The following is a 22,400-nucleotide window of genomic DNA, read 5'->3' as shown; positions in this document are numbered from 1 at the left end:
TCTCTCTCAGAGGGACCAAGCCAAGCCATAACCACTTAGGTGCAAGGGATCTTGGGAAAGGTATTGCCTGACCTCACTTTTGCCCCACTCACTTATTTCTTCTCCACTTACAGTACCAAACAGTACCAAACACCCATAACCAAGAAGAATATGGATGCTGTCCGTTCACCTTAGCATCCTGTGCACAGGGCAGGTGGGAGCGCAGAGGGGGAGGTGTCAGCAGAAGGAAATGGGATGTCTTAACTTCTTGTGTCACAGCAATTGCAGAAGCAGTGGTGCTAGCAATTAATGTAATTAAAGCTGTTATACCAGCAATAATCAAGCCCACTACCCTCTTGCTTCTGTTTAAAGCCTGACTCACTTCTTCCAGCACTTGCAAGCTATTTTTAGAATACCAAGGTTCTGTGATACTCAGGACACTAAAACAAAAGCTGTTTGATAGACCTCCATAACTGACATGCTGGATTTCAAAACACAATTAGAATGTATACAATCAATGCAACTTACATTAAATACTGTAGAAGAAACAAATTAAAAGAGCCTTAACACATGTGCTAACACCTGTTTGAAATCCAGATCCTGCCCCAACTTTATCTCTTGCTAACATAACATCATAGAAAACTGCAGCTAATTTCCAGATATGTCTCTGAAAATGTTCAGAACCAGACTTCCAAATGAAGAATGTTATTTCCAATATTGGATTGATTTCTAGACCAGTCCATGATTGAGTCTGAATAACTGGTCACATTTAAGAACAATACAAGAGTCATTATAACTTCTCTTTTTGATTCTCTGTTCCACAAGGTCTCAAAACTTGAGGCAAGGCAGTTTGTCTCATTAGGGGTATAGGTAAGCAATGGTGGGTCGGGAACGTATGTCCAATACAGCTTCCCAGTCACCATTGTCAGGGCACTCAGCAAGCTCACAGGTCAGCATCATTCTTTGTCCCAGCATCAGCATGTTTCACCTATCACTCTGGCAGCCACCATGCTTCTTCAGCATCCTGCAGAAAAAACACAAACATACCCTCTTTGCCATATTTAATACCTGATCAGGACCATGCCTTATGCCAGTAAGTGGATCCTTCCCTTTCACCTATGTATAAGTATGCCTAGTTGTAGAGTGCCATAGACACTCAGCAGAAAGTTCCTTGGCATCCAAATTTTTTAAAAACAAACTTTAAAATAAAAAAATAAAAAATAAAAAGAATACAACTTAAATAAATTTGTGGTGTACAAGGGTATATCTCCCCCTTTTTTTATTTTATGAAGATATTGTTTTAAAGTTCCATGGGCCTGTTCCACAGTCTCTTGTCCTTGACAATTATAAGGAATCCACGTAATATGGGTAATGTTAAATTGGTGCTAAAGAGTCTCAAATGTTCAACTGCCAGAGCCAGTTCCATTATTTGTTTGTTTTTCTTTTTCTTTTTTACTATTGAGTACTTTATTTATCTACATTTCAGATGTTACCTCCCTTTCCCCATTCCCCACTCCTAGAAACCCCTTAACCCATCCTTCTTCCTCCTATCTCTATGAGGGTGTGCCCACATCCACCTACCCATTCCTACCTCCCCTCCCTCAAATTTCCCCTCACTGGGGCATCTAGCCTTCAAGGGACCAAGGCCCTCCTCTCCCACTGATGCCTAACAAGTCCATCCTCCTCTACAAATACAGCTAAAGACAAGGGTCCTTCCATGTGTGTTCCCAGGCTAGCTGTTTAGACCCAGGAAGCTCTGGTTGGTTGGTATTGTCGATCTCCCCATGGGGCCACAAGCCTGTTCAATTCCTTCAGTCTTCTCTCTAACTCCTCCACTGGGAACCCTGTGGTCAGTTTGGTGGCTAGCTGTGAGCATCTGCCTCTGTATATGTAAAGCTCTGGCAGTGCCTCTCAGGAGACAGGTATATCAGGCTCCTGTCAGCATGCACTTCTGGACATCTACAACAGTGTTTGCATATGGTGATTGCATCTGGGAGGGATCTCCAGGTGGGGCAGTCTCTGGATGGTCTCTCCTCCAGTTTCTGCCTCACACATTGTCTCATATTTGCTCCTGTGAGTATTTTGTTACTCCTTCTAAGAAGGACCGAAACACCCACACTTTGGTCTTTCTTTTTCTTGGGCTTCATATGGTCTGTGAGTTATGTTTTGGATCATGCTAGCCCTTTTTGTCCTGGGAATACTTTTATTCCTGCCCATTGTATTAAAACTTTTCTTCAACAACATGAAGATGTTGGCAGCCAAGTACATGGCTTGAACCTGAAAATGGACCCCCAGACAGAGTTATTAAATTAACAGGCTGGCAAGCCAAGAATGGGTGAGATTCTGCACAGAGCCTTACCAACCTAAGACATAAGTGCATTGCTTTTGATAATGCATATTCCATGATGGGTAAGAAAGGCATTCTTGTCAGAACAACCTACGACAAGCTCAGTCTTGTTCATGAAATAAAAAAGGGGAGAGGCAGAGAGCCTTTGAGCTGCTTGGAAAGAATCTGACATGGGCCAAGGACAATGAAAAGGGCTGCTTGTCAGGAATATGACATTGGCCAAAGGTAAGGAAGTAGGCTTCAGGCAGGAACCTAAATATTAGGCTAGAACAAAGAAGTAGGCTTCAGACATGAAAATGACCTTGGGCTAGGACAGGGAAGTAGGCTCAGATACTTTGGTCATCCTGATAAGCCCTTAGAAACAGTGATCATGGGAGTGTTCACGTAATTGGGATTAATGCCTTGCTTTTTCTTTGACTATTTGTGATTATTGTATTTGCATCTATTATATTGCTAGACCCTCAACCTAGAACTGATCTTAATACATGCATGTAATTAAAATGATATAAAAGCATAAAAGAGGAGGAGGGAGGATGGGATAGGAGGTTCTAGGGAGGGGAAATGGGGAAAGGGGATGACATCTGTATTGTAAATAAATAAAATATCCAATAAAAACGAGAAAAAAAGGAGGAAATGGGCACAGCAGAAGTGCCTAGCTACAGCTTCCTTGCAAAGTTAAAACAGCAGAAGGCTAGAGTGCTGGGACCCTGGGTGATAGCCAGGTGTGGTTACAAGTCAGGGGTCTTATACAGTGCTACACATGTGGAAATCTACACAGTCTTTTGTAAAAAGCAGCTTGGCCACACCAACAGTTCTAAAGCTGGCACAACACTGGTAAGCTTGATGAATCAACATCAAGACTCTTCCCAGAGTCCCTATTTTTAAAGACAAACATTTGACAAGAACTGTAGCTTCTAAAAGTGGTGAGTTAGTTAAACCCATGGTACATCTATAGGACTTTGAAAAGCAAGTTCCAAATTAGACAGTTGTTCACCATGGTGAACAACATATGTCCAATGAGCACCAGTCATATGGCTGTCCTGAACAGAAGTGAACTGTAGGTATGCAGTAGATGCAGGACTTCTGAAAGCATAGTGTCAGAGACTAAAGGTGTAGTTCAGTTAATAGAGTGTTTGCTTTGCATGTGTGATGCTCTGAGTTCAAATGCCAGCATGTTAACTAAAATAGTTGTGCATGCCTGTGACCCAGCATTTAGGAGGTAGAAGCAGCTACACGGTGAGGTGGAGGACAGCCTGGGCTGTGTGAGATCTTGTCTCAAAAACAAACAGGAAAGATAAAATGCCAAAAATACTTTTAAATATCCCATTATTAATTAATTAATTAATTAATGATTACATCAATACATGCAATCATTTACATGATGAAATGACAATACTTTGGATATGTGAGTTAAAGAAAATATATTGCTAAAATCAATTTGACCTGATTTTTGTTATTTAATAAGTAAAGTTATTGAAAAAAATTGAAGTCAATACATATTTGCAATATATATCTGTTAGACTAAGTGATTGTTTTTCTTAAAGTTTTTTTTTTTTTTTAATGATGTGTATATGTGTGAGCCTATGTGAAGAATTGGAGTTATATAGGCAGTGTGAGCTACCATATGGGTACTGGAATCTGAACTCAGGCCCTCAGCAAGAGTAGTCAGCTCCCTAAACTACTGAGCCATCTCTTCAGCTCAGATAGAGCAATTCTAAGAGAAAAAAAAAATCCACATAACAGGGAAGAATGTGTTTCCAAACAATATCAAAGAGCAGGATGTTTTAATGGTTTAATACTCTACGTAAATCAGCACATATCTGATAACAGGGCAAAGTGACATCATGGGTCTCCTGGTGAGAGTACCCAGAACACAGCTTCACTCAGGAAGTGTTCTGTCCCAAACATGTGGCCTGGATCTAATCAAGGGGGAACATCAGACAATTAAAGTTGAGGCACACTGTAAAAAACAGTAGCCTGTGTCCTTTAAATGATCAATATCAAAAGACAAAGATCTATGAGAAAGGGTTATACCAATACAGAAACTCTCATCTAAAAGGGAGTAAGAGATAGTTTATTCTGGAGCCATTATAAGAGGCCATGGCCCAGGGAACAGAGATTTAGGTTACTTCAAATCCCATGTCCCAACATGGAAGCAGTTTCATGAAGTTTTTCTAGTTTTACAAAACAAAGAAAGCCATAAATCAAAGCAAATTTAAAATATGTTGGCGAGTATATCAGAGAGGAAGAAAAGACAGGGGGAAGTTTTTCTCTAGACCCAAGATGCTCTCTGATGACTCTTGGACTGGGGGGAGCCAGTGTTCTGCTAAGTTAATAGTGTCTAAGATGTTTTTATTATCATGAGGAGTTGGTTCAGATGCAGAGTGGGGAGGGGAATGGCTGGCCCAGAAGCTAAAACTAGCCCAAGATAAAATAATCAATTAACCTCTGAATTTATAAAATCTGTCTCTTCATATACTGAAATTCCAATCTGTCCATCGGTCTCTACAGACACAGATGCCTTCCAGGAGTTTGTATTCAGTCAAACAGTTTCTTTCTAGAATTTTTTTATTCACTGTTGCAAATTAAGAATTAAAAAAAAAATTAACAATCAAATGCCACATTCTTTTTAATGCTTAAAAGATCGTACTGGAACTGACAAAATCAAAATATACAGTATGCAATAGCTTTTTTCTCCCGTAGTTCAATGTCCTTACTTTAATGGTTGTGTTCTGGCTATGTGACAAAATGCCCTTGTCCATAGGAAGTACATACCAGGGCTGGGGAAATCACTCAGTCAGAAAAGTGTGAGGACCTCAGTTCAGACCCCACCCCCAAATTGAAGTGTGGTGGCCCTGACTGTAATAGCAAGGTGGGACAGAGACAGGCAGGTTCCTAGAAGCTTCCAGTTTTGATAAGGTGCTGTATGGTAAATTAGTTCGAGGCCATGAGAGACCCCAAAACAAGTCTGAGAACCTTTACCAAGGTTTCCCTCTGATCTCCACATGAGTGCTGTGCTTTCCTGAACTGGCACGTTCATACACACACACACACACACACACACACACACACACACACACAGAGAGGTGGGGGTGGTGAGGAAGAGAGTGCATACTGAGAGATTCAGAGGTGAAGATGTTTGCAGTTTCTTCTTCAATGGCTCATCAAAAGTCACTGCAAGCATGGCAGTGTTTGTGTTCACAGAAAGAAAGCAAGTGGGAATCCTTTAAGCTCTTTTTGTATCTTATCTATAAATTTAGAATATATGAGAACAAATGTAAGTAAAATTCTATTAAGAATGGAATTGTGGGCTGGAGAGATGGCTCCGCAATTAAGAGCATTGACTGCTCTTCTGGAGGTCCTGAGTTCAATTCCCAGCAACCCCATGGTGGCTCACAACCATCTGTAATGGGATCTGATGCCCTCTTCTTGTGTGTCTGAAGACAGCCACAGTGTACTTGTATAAATAAAATAAATAAATAACTCTTAAAATGTGGAATTGTTTGAAAACCCAGGAGAGGCAGAACTATTAAAGGCACTAGAAAGGCTTTGTTCAGCGGCTTCCTTAGGGCTAAGCAAAAGGAACCTGTACTTTTCCACTTTCTCCAGCTGTGCTCCTGGCCACAGAGTATGGAAGCTGCACAGCCAAACAGATATGCCACACAGCCCATTCTAGAACTCAATGCCCAGAGCCTTGGGTTTCTCTGCATGAAATTCTACTCACTTCTATGCTTGTACGTGTCTGAGCCCCTTAAGAGTCCAAGACCCCCAGTATGTTTACCCCTAGACCGACCAAAGGACAGATGTTTGGAGAGGTGCATTGACATGGAGCTTGGACATAAAGGCCAGAGTATCTGTGTGAATCTGAGGGACTCTATTGCAGCACAGGATGGCGGCAGGCAGGAGACGAGAAGGCACAGTTGACAGGCTTCAGGAGGCCAGAACTCCTGTTCCTTGTGCAGATTCATGTCTGACCTTGTGGGTCACTGGTTTGACTGAGGTGTGTTTGACTTAGAGGGGGCTCGGCCATATTTATATGCAGTTTGTCAGCCAAGACCTTCTTCCCAAGAATTTGGATGTCTCACTACAGGATGTGAAGAGGCGGAAGGCAAGAGAAGCTGCCCACATAAGCTGGTACCAACCTGAGCCCTGCAGTAACATGGGAAGAACCTGGGCTGCCTAAATAGGGTGGGGCTGAGATAACCCAGGGCCCCCGGGGAAAACAAACACTTTCTAAGAAAAGCTCTCCCAGGGGATCATGGGTCAGCACTGAGAACAGAGCACTTTCTGTCTGACAGGGATCTAATCTCCCCACAATTGGGAGTGTCACCTGGAAAACACTTTTGAGATGCTTGTCTCACCTACTTCCACAGAACACATTGGCAGCAGGAAGAGGGAGGAAGATCCCAGGGTAAGACCCAGAGCTGGGAGCCTAGGCTGAGACCATGCGGGCTTCTGGGATCTCATGCATTTAGAATACTGAGACCTCAATGGACAGGATTCTGGGGAGATTTTCCAGCCTGGGCTTAGCCTGGGCTCAGTCTTAGGGCTAGCAGAAGCTATCTGCCTCACTATGAAGAGGCTTGCAAAGCCTGGAGCTATTTCCTTTGCCTTTGCCTCTGTTTATCTTCATCCCTTCTCTTTTCCTCTCCCCTCTCGTCTTCCTTTCTCTGCCCTAGCTCCTCTCTCTCTCTCTCTCTCTCTCTCTCTCTCTCTCTCTCTCTATATATATATATATATATATATATATAATTTGTGTGTGTGTGTAGTGTGTGTACATGTGCATATGTGCACATGACATGGCATGTGTGTGGAGATCAGAAGACAACTTTCAAGAGTTGGTTCTCTTCCACCATGTAGGTCCCAGGTACCTACAACATAGGCCATCAGGTTTGACAGAAAATTACTGTACCCACTGGGCTATCTCTCCAGCCTGTCTTTCTTTTCTTCAAGGTAGGATCTCACTGTGTATTCCAGGCTGGCCCTGATCCCAAGATCCTCAGCCTCCAAAGGGCTGTAGCTGAGATTTTCTTTTTAGGGGGGAAAAAAAAAAAACCAATGTCTTTTTAAAAGTATTTGTTTCACTTTATGTCTATGAGTGTTCTGCCTGTACTATGTGTAAGCCCCATGAAGTTCCAAACAGGAAGGCAGATCCACTGGAATTAGGGTTATGGGTGGTCGTGACCGCCCCCCCCCCCCCATGTTGGTGCTGGGAGCAGAACCCAGGTCCAGGTCCTTTCCAAGAACAGCCAGTGCACTTAACCACTGAGCCATCTCTCCACCCCATAAGTGAGACTTCTAATTCTTTGCATAGCTGGCTTCTTTATTTTATTGTATGTGTATGAGTGTTTGATCTGCATTTGTGTTTGCGTACCACATGTGTGCAGTAGCCTCAGAGACCAGAAGGTGTCAGATTCCCTGAAACTGGAGTTGCAATGAGCTGTTGTGTGGGAGCTGGGAATCAAACCCGGGTCCTCTGAAAGATCAGCCAGTACTCTTAACCACTGAGCCATCTCTCTGGCCCAGCTAACTTCTTTTTCTTTTCTTTTCTTTTTTCTTTTCTTTTTTGTTTGTTTTTGTTTTTTGTTTTTTGTTTTTCGAGACAGGGTTTCTCTGTATAGCCCTGCTGTCCGGGAACTCACTCTGTAGACCAGGCTGGCCTCGAACTCAGAAATCTTCCTGCCTCTGCCTCCCAAGTGCTGGGATTAAAGGCGTGCGCCACCACCGCCCGGCACCTAACTTCTTTTTCATCTTAGGTTTCAGCTCCAAGACCCCCTCTCAGATGCCCCCTTAACCTTACCAGGGAACCCCATACATAACAGCCTCAGCTCTCCTAAAGCACACCTTAGCCTACAGTTCTCAATACTTCTGTATTGTATTCTTTTTGCCCTTTAGTTATCTTTAATACAACTCTCTTTAGAACATAGCTTTATCAAAGCAGATAATTTAGTTATTTACTACCACAACCTCAGCCCATGACTAGCAGATAGTCGATATCTGTAAGTCATAGATAACCAGTATTTATTAAAGGAATTAAGTTGCACCTATCAGCCAGCCCTTCTAAGCTTAGCTCAAAACCTTTCCTCTGCAGGGTACTCAACAGCTGATAACCTTGCAGTGTCGTGGGACATGGCCCCCAACAGCCCTGAGCAAACCAGACATTAACAGGAAATATATTCTTATTCTGAAAAGTCAATGGTTACATAATTTTTAATAAGTTTAAATTTTTCATTTATTATTATGAGTGTGTGTGTCCATGCATGGTGGGAAGGCATATGTGTGCTATGACATGTGTGTGGAGAGCAGAGGACAACTGTGTAGTCAGCTCTGTCCTTCCACCTTTATGTGGGTTCTGAGACTTGAACCCAGGTTGTCAGGCTTGTGCAGTGAGTACCTTTACCCACTGAGACCAGCCTTGAAGGTTTGGATTTGTATTGCTGAGTAGCAAGTCACCAGAGTGTAGCCCCTTAGAACCTCAGTTTATCACCCCAGTCTTTGTAGGTCAGGAGGCCGGTGGCTTGTAGCTGAGTCTGCTCAGGGTCACATAGGGATGAAATAACAATTTAGCAGCTGTGTCTTCATCTGGAAGCTTGAATGGGGAAGGATGTGTTGTCAAACTCCATTGGTTGGTGACAGAATTTGATTCTTTAATAGTGTGGAATGGGATCCCTGGTATCTTGCTGGCTGTTGACTGCTATCTAGAACCTTCTCTCAGGACCTTTCCCTGTGACCTACTCCACCTTAGCAGGAGACAACTTTCTGAACATTGAATCCTTCTCCAACTTGGGTTTCTCTCATAGGTCAGTTCTCTCCATCTGCCAGGTGGGTTTCTGAGACTGAATTCAGGTCATTAGACTTGGTAGCAAGCACCCTTACCCACGAGCTCTCTCACCAACCCTCTCTCTTAACGATCCTTCCTCTATGGTTTGTCAGGACTTCCTGAATAGTCTCCCAGTCCTCCCAACCCCCAGCTTCTCCCCTCCATTCCGTTGTGACTGGCAATATTAGTAACTGTTTTGTCCTCCTGAAAAGGTAAACTCCTTTGGTCCTCAGCAGTCAGCTCTCGTGAGGGAGAGAGCTGGTAGCAAAAGACACACTTCCAGTGTTAGGAAGCTTGGAGTGTCAGGGGTATGGATAAATCTGGAAGCCCTAGATTCCCTTCAGCAATGGACAACACCCACTCCACTTCACCCAGCTGGACCATTCTCTTCTGCCAAGCCTCCCTCCCCTGCCCTGGTGTCCTTCCCGCCCACTGTTACTCCATCTGCCACACTAGCAGGCATCCATCCCAGCATAGAATCCAGTCACCATCTTTTCATTTGTTTGTTTGTTTGTTTAGACAGGGTCTTGCAGCATACTCAGTGTTGGTCTCAAGGTCTCCTTCCTGCTGTCTCACCTTCCCGATTGTTAAGGTTAGAGGCATGTGACATTCATTTTGCCTGGCCAGGTACCCTCTTCTGAGGGGCTCTCACAGCACAGGGAAACATCATGTGACCCACACTTCCATGGGCACAGGGCTTTGTGACAGGAGGTAAAATGAGAAGGAACGTTCATGCACAGTCATGGCGGACGACAGGGCTGTAGGGAGAGGGAACGAGGGCTGTGCACAGATGTAGCTCTCCATCTGGGTACGTGGCCCAACTGCCCTACTACAGCTGTGGGACTAGAAACATGGGAATACTGGGTAAGCAAGAAAGGGAGCATATTTAGAATATCTGTCTTTTTTAAAAGTTTTTTTTTTTGTTTTTTGTTTTTTTGTTTTGTTTTGTTTTGTTTTGAGATAGGGTCTGCCTATATAAGTGCTGGCGGCCCTTGAACTCACAAAGATCCACTTATCTCTGCTAAGATTAAAGGTGTGCACCATCACACCAGGCTTAAACTTTTACAATTTGTATGTATATGGGTGCTTTGCTAGCATGTGTCTTGTGTCATGTGGCTGGTGCCCACAGGAGCCAGAAGAGGGTGTCCCTGGAACTGGGGTCACAGATAATTGGGAGCTGCCATGGGTTCACTGGGAACTGAGGTCTGTTCCCTGGAAGCAGCAGTGTTCCTTACCATGGAGGCGTCTCTCCAGATGTCTGATTCTGAGTCTTTACAAACCATAGAAGCATTGGTGAGGAGGAAGGGACAAAAAGATACACACACACACACAGAGAGAGAGAGAGAGAGAGAGAGAGAGAGAGACAGACAGACAGACAGACAGACAGACAGCAAAACAGAGAGACAGAGAGAGATGGAGAAAGACAAAGACAGAGACACACAGACAGAGAGAGTCAGAGAAAGAAAGAGAGACACACACAGAGAGAGAAGAGTGCCAGAGAGTCTTGAAAAGTGGGTCAGGCAAGGACCCAGGCTGACTAGGAGGCAGCCAGGCGTCTCTTCAATGCCAAGATAAAATCAAGGCGTCTGTCCTGCCCAGGCCTGAGACCAATTCAAGGTCTGGGTCCCAGTATTGTTTTCTAAACGTGTGATCTTTAACCGTATCTTTCAGTTGCGGGTCTGCCCTATCCCACGCATGGTCACTAAGATTGAGGCTGTCAGGTAAGACTCTCCAGGTTCTTAGGACTTGTTAGTCTTTTCAAAAACTCAGGATCCCACCAGTGACTCGGATGCCCTAAAGTGGCCCAGAAAGTGGAAAGGACAACTCCCTCTCAGTGGCCCAAGAACAGGTGCAGGAGTCTATGGAGCAATCCAAGTCCTGGATTGCTTGGAATTAGCAACAGGTCTCAGATACAGAGAGTGCTTCCACAGGGTGACTACCTGTGTGCGCCCTGACCTGAATAGTGCAGTCTGTAATTAGCCAGGGTGTCTTGGAATTAACAAATGAACTAATCGAGTTATACGAGGAGAGTCATAAAGCAAAACAAAACAAAAACGCTGAGCTTGCAAATTCTTTAACTCCATCGTGTAGCTTTTATTCCCATTAATACCTGTCCTGGGCACTGTGACTTGTCTTCCCCAATGTCCAGACTCTTGTGTGGGTGGTCAGGAGCTTGGGAGAAGAAGAAGAAAGGGAGGAGGAAGAGGAGAGTGAGAGGAAAAGACCAGGTGTGATACTTCTGAGCAGATAATTGGAAAATTCTATAAGCTGGGAGGGTTGGTGGGGTGGGAAGTGGAGGGGGAAAATCATCAAAGAATAGTCAATGACGAGAAGAAGAGAAGGAAAGAGCTGGCCCTGGGCATTTGCTTCTCCTTGGTACTCAGCTCCTAAACAGAATCCAACTTTGTCCTTGATAGTGGGAGGAACAAGAGAGACAAAGCCTACGGGGCCCGAGGATGTAGAGATAACACCTGGAGAAACAACTGGCCCTGAGAAGGCCCAACACCTGGAGAACACCAGAGTATCTGGCCCAACACCTGGAGAAGGCAGTGGGGCACTGCGGCAAGACCCACAGTCCTGGGTGAGGGGTGAGCTAACAGGGATACAGAGCTGCTGAGAGTGGGCTTTGAAGGAGGCCTGGAGTCAGTGTAGGAAGTGTTCAGGCCAGTGTTCTACACAAGGAAGCAAGCTGCTTTCAGCTGCAGCTCGCTTCCCAATTAGGGAGGAGCAAAGCTCTCTCCCCAGCCCAATAATGTGTCTCCCAGCACATAGCAACAGACATAGTTGAGCCAGCAGAGAGCTTGCAAGAGGCATGGTCACAGGTGAAGCAGAGTAGAGAAAGCACCATGCACAGCTCTCTGTCTCCCCCACTGTACCCCAACCCCCCACCCCCAAGAACATATTTCTCCTCTGTCATAGTTACTTTTCTCTTCACTGTGACCAAACATTCCACAAGAAGGGAGAGTTAGTTTTGACTCATGCTCCAAGATGATACAGTCCATCATGGTAGGAAGGCAGGAGAGTGAAGCAAATGGCCACATCATGTCCACAGTCAGGAGGCAGATAAAGGACACAAAGTGGGGCCAGGCTGTAAAACTCAAGGCCCACCTCAGATGACCCACTTTCTCTCTCAAAGCTCTCTCTTCTAAAGATTCCGCGGCCTTCCCGAACAACACCATCAAGCTCATGAGTCTGTAGGGTACATTTCACACTCAAACCTCATCCTCCTAGCATCAGAGACATCCACCTCTAAGACACGTTTTTTCTTGTGTCACCATCCTGTTAACAGTGTTTGTGGGTCTTCTTTCTGCCTTAGGTTTTGATCAGTTCATCACTGCCTGGTAGTCTGTCTCCCTGTAATTCTTGGACCCTGGGATGAGGCTGGGTTTGCTGCTGGAGTGAGTTGCAAGCCATTTCCTGGATTCCCAGTGTTCACTTCTACCTACCAATTTCTGAAATATGTGCAAAGAATTTCATGTCTAGGGAGGAAAAGTCTCCTCAGATCTATGTTTGCCTTAGTGGTTATTCTAATTTATCTGTTCTAGAACCAGAATTTTGCTTTTCCAACTCTGAGAGAGGTTACCTGTTTAAGCATTTATCTTGAACAGTATGACATACACTGAAGACAAGACTAGAGACATCACAGTGACAAGCCTGGTGTTTTGAGAATGCCTAGGGCATGTTTTCTAATGAGGCTCATGCCTAGGACACACAGGGGCTGCAGTTCTCCACTCATTTCCAGTCAATGGGCTCCTGGCCTTGACCTCATGTTAGAATATCTTCCAGTGAATTCTGATGTGACTTAGGAATCTAATGTTCGATTTCATTTGAACTTTATTGCCCCATTACTGAGGTCTGAATGTGAAATGTCTCCCAAAGACTCGTCTGTTTGAGCACCTACCTGGCCCCTGGCTGGCAGTGTCATTTTAGAAGGTTGAGGAGCCTTTGCAAGGTAGAGCATCTCTGGAGGAAGTGGGCCACTTGGGATAGGCCTTGAGGAATTTTATAGACCAAGCCTACGTCTTAATAATTCTCTGTTTCCTTCTCCATCAAGATGTGAGGAGATACGGAGTCCCAACTACACATTCTGCCATCACGGATCTCAGTTCGCTGACATATTTTCCTGTCTGTGATGGATGGTATGCCCGAAGACCATGAGCCAACAAAAAAATCTTCCTCTTTTAATTTGCTTCATATCAGATAATTGGTCATGGCAACAAGAAGAGTGGCAAATGTAACCATAGGTCTGTTTGGGCCTCTGGCTGGCTCCTTTGAAGAACACATTCATCCATCTACTTGTGGGTTCAGCAACCTAGGCTGTAATTCCAGGGAACAGCCATGTAAGAGACCTTGGTTATGAGTGTTAGTTTACACCTGAGTTCAAATCCCGGGACTGATAGTCGTCATCTATTATCACATCCTTGACACAGTCATTACCTCGTAAGCTTCACTTTCTCTATCCAAATAATATGTAGCGTATGGTGACAAGTATCTATTGACTTGTAGTGTTTGGTCATTATCTCTCTTGGACTATTCACTGTTACTCATGAAATAAGGAAGTCTCAGCCAATAAGGCAATAAGAAAGGGAAATCTTAGACTCTCCTTCATCTCCTGAGATGGTCTGGGCTCTCCTTAAACTAATCCTCGAGCTAATGTCTGTTCTACCAGGAGGACAGGGGCTTCATCTGTTAGCTAGCAATAGACAAACTTTCATAGGAACTTTCGTTAGGATCTTAGCAGGTGTGACCCACTTCCTTACCCTGTAGCTTGCCCTTCTAGGCTTCTTAATTTGGGCGTGTGTGGTCATGCCTCTCAGTGCCTGGCCTCATCCAAAAGGAAGCAGGACATTTGCCAGTGTCCTCCATCCATGGCTCAGGATGCAGTTGCTATTGAGCTTTGGATCCAATGTCTAGACCTCTGGAGGGGAGATTCCTGCTCTAGTTTCCCTTCCTCTCTTCAGATCCAGCAACAGCTGAGCCAGGAGTAGTTGTGGACACCTGCGTGTCCTCCATGCTCTATCACATGACACCCTGTGCCTGATCATGTGTTGGTTCACCCTAAAGACTGGTCCTTTACGTAGATGCCTTCTCCTGCATTCTCATAGGGGTGACCTCCTCCCTAGATAATAACACAGACCCTGTTCTGCATCTTAGCCAGGGGCCAAGGTCTAATTCCTGACCTAGATTCTGGGTCTTTCTCCAGGCTGAAGTCTCCTTCCCATCCTCAGCCCACAGATCCATTTGCATACCCCTTGACCTGGTACTTAGATACATTTGCCTCACCCACTGGTCAGGATGAGTTTGGAAGTTGTTTTTCTACCTCTATATTTTCCTTGTTTGCTTTGGGCTGACTGAATCCCTTGTCTTAAAACAGTTTCTCTAGCTCCAGCCCACCCAGTACAGACACATGGACTTTTAAGAGTCTAGCTCCTGGGCAGGCATGGTGGCACACACCTTCAACCCAGTGCTCAGGAGGGAGGGGCAAGGGAATTTCTGAGTTCAAGGCCAGCTTAGTCCACAGTATATTTCCAGGACAGCCAAGGATGCATGGAAAGACCCCGTCTTAAAAGACCAAACCAAACCAAATGAAAAGAATCTAGCTCTTGCTAGTGGCATGGTCTTGGGAAAGAAACAACCTTAACCTGTTTATGTATCTGTATTTTCTCATCTACAATTGGAAACTAGGTAAGACTGTCCGTGTAAATTAGCTTAATGCCAAGCACACAGACACTAACAGCAGGCAATGGGTGAAAGGCAATTTGATCTTTGTGAGAAGTGGAGGGGGGAGGGGAATGGGGTTTGGGAGAAGGGGAGGACAAGGCACAGACCTTGGCTTTTTGTTTACAGTTCTCATTGCTCCCAGGAAAGCTGAGGTGATGCTCCTCCTCCCCCCAGCCTTGGTTGTTTCCCAGCTAGCACACAGAACCCAAAGAGGTTCCCAGGAAGGACTCTGAGGTGTTGGGCAGAATGGTCCAAGGGCCCAACCATCTCCTGGACCAAAGATACAGGAGCTACTCTAAACTCCAGACTCGAGGCTCTGGACAGAAATCCTAGGCATGGAGAAGAGAAGGTGCGGGGAAAGGATGGGAGTCGGGTGAGAGCAGAGGAAACACCCAGTCAGAGAGGCAGAGGCAAGCAACTAAAGGCTCTGGGCAAGGACAAAGTTTGTGAAAGCCAAATGCCCTTCCTATTCCACTGTGTCAAGCTCATGGGTAGGGCTGGGCTGGGACTGAGCTGTTAGCTTCAGCCTTCCAAGACTTTCCCAAGCTCTAATCACACTTCCCATTAGAAACACTCGGCTGTCCCCCTCACTTGATGGAGTGATAGAGAAGGAGCCTGGAGATCGGATCCGCCTCTGATCATGGAGGCTATGACACAGCACACACTCCCTGGAGATGGAAAGCAGAAAGGACGGGCCTGCTAAATTTGTAAGCCTGGAACCAAAAGACGCAAAACAAGTCCCTAGGATCTTGTTCCTCTGGTCTCAAGAATGTCAACTCCTGCAAAATTTATATGGAAAAGAATTTCAACTATAGCCACATGAGAGGCTGCTGAGGATGCCACAGCTGAGGATCCTGCCAGGGAGACTATTGGGAGATTCCAGTTCAAGGACAGCATGGTCCTCTGACTCCCCAGTGAGAGAACAAGTTGGAGACATCAACCATCATCAGTATCACCCCCATCATGACATCTCCATCCTCAGCACAAGATGGTGTGGGGTCATCCTGCTGGTGCTCCCAGTTTCCTGCCCATGGTGTGCCTTCTGTGTGGGGCACTAGTTTGGTAAGTCCCAGCTTCTCAAATGGTGAGTCCTGAGTGTAGGGGTTGTGAAACTTAGCAACAATACAATGTGTCTGGATGTACACTGAACAAACAATTAATTCAAAACCAAACACATAGGGGAGCTAAGGTGTTAATAGTAACACTACTCCAGCTACATTACCGAGCTCTGTGGCAGGCTGGGCTCTGAACACACAGCATAGGCACTTTGCCCTGCCTATAAACCAGTGCCAAGAAGCTCAGCCTGCGACAAACATGCCTCAGCCCTCAGCTCAGGTTCTAGCTGTAAGGGCTTTGAAGAAGTTTCTTCTCTCTCTCTCTCTCTCTCTCTCTCTCTCTCTCTCTCTCTCTCTCTCTTCTTGGACAGGATCTCACTATGTAGCTCTGACTGGCCTGGAACTCAACTCATTCTATAGACAAGGCTTACCTTGAGCTCACAGAAATCCACCTGTCTCTGCTCGGATTAAAGGCATGAATAATTTTCTGCTCTTATAGAAACAGAATGATTTAATGGTAGGAATTTTAATATTTCCCTACCTTCAATTCCTCCTCAGTGTATACATCATCAGATTGCATTCTGTTAAGATGTTTGATTTTTAGAAAATTCTGGAGTTGCTGATCTGAGTTTCTTTTTTTAAAAAAAAATCTGTCATACATAGTGCCTTTAATCCCAGTAGTCAGGAGGCAGAAGCAGACAGATCTCTGTGAGTTCAAAGCCTGCCTAATCTACATAGTAAGTTCTAGACAGCCAGACCTGTATAGTAAAGATCTTGTCTTGGAAAACAAAAACAAACAACAAAACCCAACATATATCATCCAATGGAGGTGGAGAGATGGCTCTGTAGTTAAGGGCATCGAATGTATCACTCTTGTAGAGGACTCAGGTTCAGTTCCCAGAACCCATATCAGGCAGTTTACAACTACTACCTGTAGCTTCAGCACCTGAGGCCTCTGGTCTCCCAGCACACCTGCTTACAATGTACACAAGCACACACACACACACACACACACACACACACACATCCAAACACATAATTTTTAAACTTTTTCAAGTTGTTCAGTTAATTCATTTTGGGATTAGAAGAAAATTACCACTGCTTTCTGACATGGCCCTGAACATAGCACTCCCGTTTAGAACTACGTGTTTACATAAAGCAATGTCTTCAGCACTGACGGTTATAAAGTCAAGAAGCAGGAAGCTCTGAGAAAACATTGATGATTTTCTGCATCCTGAAGAACCAAACATTCAGCCACAATTTATTTCTCCACATAGAAATAAACATACCTGTTTCATTAGTATGCAAATTAGATTTTGTCTTTAATAAGTGATAAAATTATGTGTATACCAGAGAATTGTTTTAAAATAAATTTCTTTATGATTTGTCATCAGTAAATGTTTGATTTGCACACCTATTTTTGATATTTAAATATTCCATCTGTGGCTGTTGCTGATAGCACACAGTCAAGAGAGTCAGATAAGGGAAGATGTAGCTGTACAAAGGACTGAGTTTGAGCCCCAGGCATTGCCAGGCCTAGCTGCAGCAGCCCGGAGCTGGGCTCCATAGAGCTCCGCTCTGTTTGCCTAACTAGGTAAAGTGGCCTCTGCCTGACATTCTTTACAGTACTTTTAGATCGTAACTATGTGTAGAACCACGAAGAGACACTAGAAAATTATAGCGATAGATCTTAGTGGGACCAGAGGGAGAGTTGGTATTTGTGTTGTTTTGTTTTGCTGTGTGTGTATATCTGTATATATGTGTCTGTGTGTCTTTGTGTGTGTATGTGTTTGTGTGTGTGTCTGTATATATGTGTCTCTGTATATGTCTGTGTGTCTTTGTGTGTGTTTGTGTCTGTGAGTGTGAATGTTTGTGTGTGTGTCTGTGTTTCTGTGTGTCTTTATGTGTGTGTATGTGTTTGTGTGTGTGTGTTTGTATATATGTGTCTGTGTGTGTTTGTGTTTGTGTCTGTGTGTGTCTGTGTGTGTCTCTATGCGTGTGTCATGTGTGTGTCTCTGTGTGTGTGTCTGTGTGTATGTCTGTGTGTGTATGTACTTCCACTGCAGGTAGGCCTGTGAGGATGCTAGATGTTGACGTCAGGATGTCTTTCCTTTATCTCTTCCCCATCTTATTTTCTAAGACAGTGTCTTGGCCTCTTACTGAACCAAAAGCTTGCCATTTTGCCTGAACTGGCTCACAGCAGGCTCCTGGGATCTATGTCTAGCCCTCCCTGATCCGTGCTGGGGTTACAAGCATGTGAAATCCAAGCCTAACTTTGATTTGGGACCTGAGGATCTGAACTCAAGTCCTCATGTTTGCTCAGCAAACACTAAGCCATCCCCCAGCCCTAGAATTTGCATATTTTTGAAATAGTTAACAATAACTAATCACAGTGGCAATTCTAATCTGAGCTGAGCTGGAGAAGGGCAAGGGAATGGGAGGGGAAGGTGTGGCAAAATGGGCTTGGGTGGGAGACAAGTTCACCTGGATTCCTGAGGAGCCAAAGTGGTTTGTGTCTACTAATGAACACATCAGAGCTAAGGTGTGGGCTTTTCCTTCTCAAGTACTCAAGGCCTGTGGCCTCTTCTCCTGTAAACACAAAGGCCACACACACACACACACACACACACACACACACACACACACACACCCTACCACCAGCAGTAGCAGCAGCAGCAGTCTGCTTAGGCTTGCTGTACCTGCTATATGAGACCCGAGATAGGGACTGTAATACAGATTGGTCCACCTGGTTGAAGTTCCTCTTCTGAATAATACCTAGGAGGATATGTTACCAAGGACCACAAATTAAAGGCAACACACAATCTATCACAAAGAAATGAACCCACACTGTGGAATAAACTATGAATTGTGTTTATAAACACACACCTACAATCTCCTCCATGCATCAGTGACAAAGCCCTGTTGCCATGCAGAACTCTGCTTCTGCAAACCAGCCCATGGTTGTTCAAACAGAAAATCGGTTAGGCTTTCTCACCCAGGCTATACCACCTTCCCCTCAGGACTCTCTGGCTACTTTTGTGGACCTAAAGGATTTGCTCTGATAGAAAACTCCATGTCTAATCTCACATTCGTGTCAAAGGCCCTCCCTCCTACTGCTTTGAATACTCAAAGTCCAAAGCAGAGACGCATAGTGGGGGTGGGGGTGGGGGTGGGGTGGGGTGGGGTGGGGTGGGAGTGCTGGGGCTCTTCTCTTCCCCATTTCTGCTTTCCCTCCTTTCTGCTCTTCACATCTCCAGGGCTAGGCAGGGAAGAGTAAGTACCTCCATCTTTACCTCTTATTTCAGAGGCCCTTCTTTTTCCTTTTACCTCTCTAGGAGTCACAGAGGGTCAAGCATACTCTACTACAGGCCCAAGGGTTCTTGGATGTAGGGTGGACCTCCTAGTCACTGCAAGTTCCTCAGAAACCTCACCCAGCATCGTCCAGACAGCTTCCCCTGTCAGCTCTCCACTGGCAGGTCCCAGCTCCATCTTCTTGGAGGATGAGTTTTGTTTTGTTTTTTCCTTTGTTCTCTGAAACAGGGTCTCATGTAGCCCAGGCTGTACCTCTCTATGTAACCAGAATGTCTTCAAATTTCAGATCCTCCTGCCTTCGCCTGTGAGTGGTAGGATTACAAAATATGTGTCGCAGCCCCAGATTTATGCAGTGCTGAGCTTTGAACTCAGGAATTTGAGCACACTAGGCAAGCACTAATAACTCTCCCATCTTAAAAGGGAAAATGCACACTTCCCTTTACACAAAAGCTGGTCTATTTTCCAGTCACTTTCTGGACCCTGGTTTGGTGAGAGAATTCAGCACCATCTAGCCCTAAACTTCATATGGGGTGAGGCCGGAAGGAGGTCCTATCTCTGTTCAGAAAACCCCCAAACTCCAGGGACCTACCAATTCCAGGTGGCTTCACAGTGTCTGCAGCTCCTGGTGACTGAGATTTCTGCGCTGTGTTTTTCCAGTGTCAGTGTCTGTCAACCCCTCCCTGGGTGTGGATGTAACAGGAAATGGACCCGCCAAGGCCCTTCCTGTGTGGCTGACAGTCCTTTATCTCAGCACCTCTCTTAAATGGTTCCATTCACATTTCTTACCTGTAATCCTGGATCGGTTAACATTTGCTAGATCTATTTTTGCTAATCTTTGGGAATTCCAGTAGGGTATTGAAATGCATGGCACCTTAACATCAATAAAATGTTATCCAAAATCTATGCATAAAACATAACCTAGTCTATATTATATGATATATTACATGCACCTAAGTATATATGAGAACTTTGGACACCTGTCCAACCTTAAGGCTTATTGGTCAAATTTTTGGGTCAATCAGGAATTCCGTTTGACAGCATTTTGTACTGCCAGCTTTGATATCCTGGAACCCTCAAACAGGGAAATCTAAGAGACAATCAGTGCTGACTCTCCCAGACTCTCGTGCTGGGTTGTCATGCTGCTTGTTCATTGACTGGGGACATCTGTCACCTATTACAATTAGAATCCCTGGTAACTCTGATGACTTGTGTCACACTGGGAAATACTCTGAACCTACACTCTGCAGCCCAAGCTTTAGCCCCAGGGCTTTGGGTGGCATTTTGATTCTGTTGTTTATTGAGGTATTTTGTTTTGCTAGGTAGCCCATCATAAAGATGTTGGTAGTGTAGCTCTCTGTAATAGATCTCTGTGCATCTTCTTAGACCTAGCCAAGAAAGAAGGGAATGGAAGAAACCTGGGGAGGGGGGAGTGTCCTGAGCTGAATGCTCCCATCACAGCTCCCTTCACAGCCTGTCTCTGAGATGCCCAGTGTCAACCAGCTGCAGCACTCACAGGACCCACTTCTTGCCCGACCTGAGCATTGCTGACCTGTTCCATGCTCACTTTCCTGTGGGTGGTATGCTCTCCCTCCCGCCCCCGCTCCCCCACTCTTTCTCTCTCTTTCTGTCTCTGTCTGTTTCTGTCTGTTTCTGCCCTCCCACCCCCACCCCTGTCTGTCTGTCTCCCATCCTCTCTCAGTTCTGCTGTCTCTTTTGTTTGTTGTTTTTCCTTCCTTCCCCCACCTGTGTCTAAATGACTCAGTGAGACCAGAGACCCTGAAGGGGCCTGTCTAAAAGCTCCAGGCAATTGTACCAGTGCTGTTGTTTCTTCTGGCTGCAGGCTGCTTGCATACCAGTCACCCTGGCAGAGGCTGTGAGTGTCTCACCTATAGCTGCTCTGCCCTTTCCATCTCTGTGCTTGCTAGCCTACTTCCAAGCGCAGCGCCTGGGCCTCGTGCCCGCCCGAGGCTTTCTCCAGCTGCAGGAGCACACCTGGAGCAGGCCAGGTGCAGAGAACCAACACCCTCCCTTCCCTGCAGCAGCAGCTTGCCACCAACTGACAGGAGCTGGTGGCCAAAATGCCCAGTGCCCTTGTTCCTTTGGCATGCAGGGTGCTAGCAGCTCAGGACATGCTTCCAGGGAAATTCAAACTCAAGTTCTCCAAGAAACTAACATGAACAGATAGATGGATCAACAGACTGGCTCAGACCAGCTCCCAGTACAGCCACATTCCCCCAGCTAGCAAGGAGAGGCTGTGTGTGTAGACAGGGAATCTTGCAACCTAGAAACAGGCAGCTAGGAAAGGACCAGAAGAATGTGCACCCTCATCCCCACGTCCTTCCCTGTTACTTTGATTTGACTTCTTGCCTTCTCCCTAACTCTAGAGCCTGGAACTCGGTTCTTCTTTTGCTCAAGACCCCCAGTGTGGTGCTGACCTGTCTGAAGTTCTGTACCCCTTTTCTAGTCCTGAGAGCTAGCCTACCATCGTCTGTGGCCCATTCCACCATGCCAACAATTGTCTTAGGCCTTTGGAAGGAAGTCAGCAAAACCATTCACTGACTAAAGACTGCTCCCAGGAAATAGATCCAAAGTTAAACCTACACACTCTTCTTTCCTGTCAGATGACAGGCAACCCTTTATCTTTGTCAGCTGTATCAATCAAAGAAGTGACTAATTCATTATTTAATATTGGCAAAAGTAACGTAAGGGCCTCAAATGAAGCCAAGAAAATACATACTACAGCAGTGATGGCTCCAGGTGGAAACATTGCCACACTCCTACCTGCAAGCCTGTCGGAACTGTGCGTGTGTGCGCGCGCACGTGTGTGTGTGTGTGTGTGTGTGTGTGTGTGTGTGTGTGTGTGTGTGTGAGATCACATTCATAAGGTTATGCAAAACTCTACTCACCGACTTAGGTGGGTGTGGCCTGAAGGGGGAAAGACTTGTCCTTGCAGCAAAGTTACACTCTTTAAAAACCAATGCTAGCTGGAAAGAATGATAACCCCAAGGTCCAGAGACTGGAGGGTGCTGTGATCCACAGGTTGTTCTCCAGCCATGATGCCAGGATTGGCATCCTGCATCTAGAGCACCCCGATGGCTTGCACAAGATCAGTTCTATTGAGCTTCTCTCGGGTGGCTTATGAGTACTCCCCCCTTTCTGAGGATAT

At 45.3% G+C, this 22,400-nt stretch overlaps 1 long non-coding RNA gene across 1 annotated transcript; it reads right to left on the bottom strand.

Moving 5' to 3' along the window:
* Window positions 1-221: 221 nt before the first annotated feature.
* Window positions 222-19,893, bottom strand: LOC143435555 (uncharacterized). The gene is made up of 3 exons (XR_013105961.1): window positions 19,824-19,893; window positions 19,354-19,536; window positions 222-1,003 (listed from the first exon to the last, which is right to left on the bottom strand). It is a non-coding gene; the product is annotated as an uncharacterized LOC143435555 (long non-coding RNA).
* Between the last annotated feature and the right edge of the window lie 2,507 nt (window positions 19,894-22,400).

Source organism: Arvicanthis niloticus, chromosome 1 (genome assembly GCF_011762505.2).
Source record: "Arvicanthis niloticus isolate mArvNil1 chromosome 1, mArvNil1.pat.X, whole genome shotgun sequence".
Classification (NCBI taxonomy): Eukaryota; Metazoa; Chordata; class Mammalia; order Rodentia; family Muridae; genus Arvicanthis; species Arvicanthis niloticus.
Note: the sequence above shows the minus strand (reverse complement) of the source record. Positions and strands in the feature narration are given on the sequence as shown.